Raw genomic sequence first — 1,133 nt, 5'->3', positions numbered from 1 at the left:
ATAATAATATTATCTTATTAATATATAAATATATAGTTTTATATACATATATATGAACATGAATTTGTGTATAGAGAAATATCTGGAATGACAGAACTCTAATTTTTAGTAATAATAACAGTGAGCATTTACATCACAGTTATGTGTCAGACACTGTTCTAAATGATAAATGAGGACATTATGCTAAGTGAAATAAGCCAGTTACAAAAAAAAAACAACAAAAACCCAAATACTGCATGATAACATTTATATGAGGTATCTACAATAGCCAAACTCATAGAAGCATAGAATGGTGGTTGCCAGGAGCTGGGGGCAGAGGGAAAGTGGAAAATTACTGCTCAATGGGATTATGTTTCAGCTATGCAAGGTGAATGAGTTCTAGAGATCTTTTCTGCAATACTGTGCCAACAGCTAACAATATGCTATCATACACTTAAAAATATGTTAAGAGGATAGATGCCATGAGAAATGTTCTTACCACAATAAAAAACAATCACAAATACACACACCCTTTGGCCCAGCGACTCCACTTCTAGGGCTTTATCTTTCNATAGAATGGTGGTTGCCAGGAGCTGGGGGCAGAGGGAAAGTGGAAAATTACTGCTCAATGGGATTATGTTTCAGCTATGCAAGGTGAATGAGTTCTAGAGATCTTTTCTGCAATACTGTGCCAACAGCTAACAATATGCTATCATACACTTAAAAATATGTTAAGAGGATAGATGCCATGAGAAATGTTCTTACCAAAATAAAGAACAATCACAAATACACACACCCTTTGGCCCAGCGACTCCACTTCTAGGGCTTTATCTTTCAGATATACCCATACATATGCAATATGATATATATACAAGGTTATTCACAATAGCATTATTTGTAATGCAAAATATTGGAAATAATCCACATATCCCTCTCCATGGAACCTAGTGACTAAATTCTGGTTCATTCATACAATGTAACACTATGCAACAATAAAAATGAAGAGTCACTTATGTACTTATTTAAGGTGATTGCTAAGATAGCAAGGGGCTACCACTTGTATAAAGAAAGGACAAAACTGTATATAAATAGTATACCTATTTGCTTTTATATATATATATATAAATACAGAATATCTCTGAGAATATAAATAA

The 1,133-nt window shown here is 33.2% G+C and overlaps 1 protein-coding gene across 1 annotated transcript in view; it reads right to left on the bottom strand.

The window, feature by feature from the left end:
* The window catches only part of LANCL3 (LanC like family member 3), a 150,567-nt gene that overhangs the window by 7,330 nt on the left and 142,104 nt on the right, over positions 1-1,133 (bottom strand). The gene's annotated exons all lie outside the window — the stretch shown is intronic.

The sequence above is a fragment of the Crocuta crocuta genome, unplaced genomic scaffold (genome assembly GCF_008692635.1).
Source record: "Crocuta crocuta isolate KB4526 unplaced genomic scaffold, BGI_CrCroc_1.0 scaffold301, whole genome shotgun sequence".
Taxonomy (NCBI): domain Eukaryota; kingdom Metazoa; phylum Chordata; class Mammalia; order Carnivora; family Hyaenidae; genus Crocuta; species Crocuta crocuta.
This window is presented reverse-complemented; position numbering and strand designations above follow the sequence as displayed.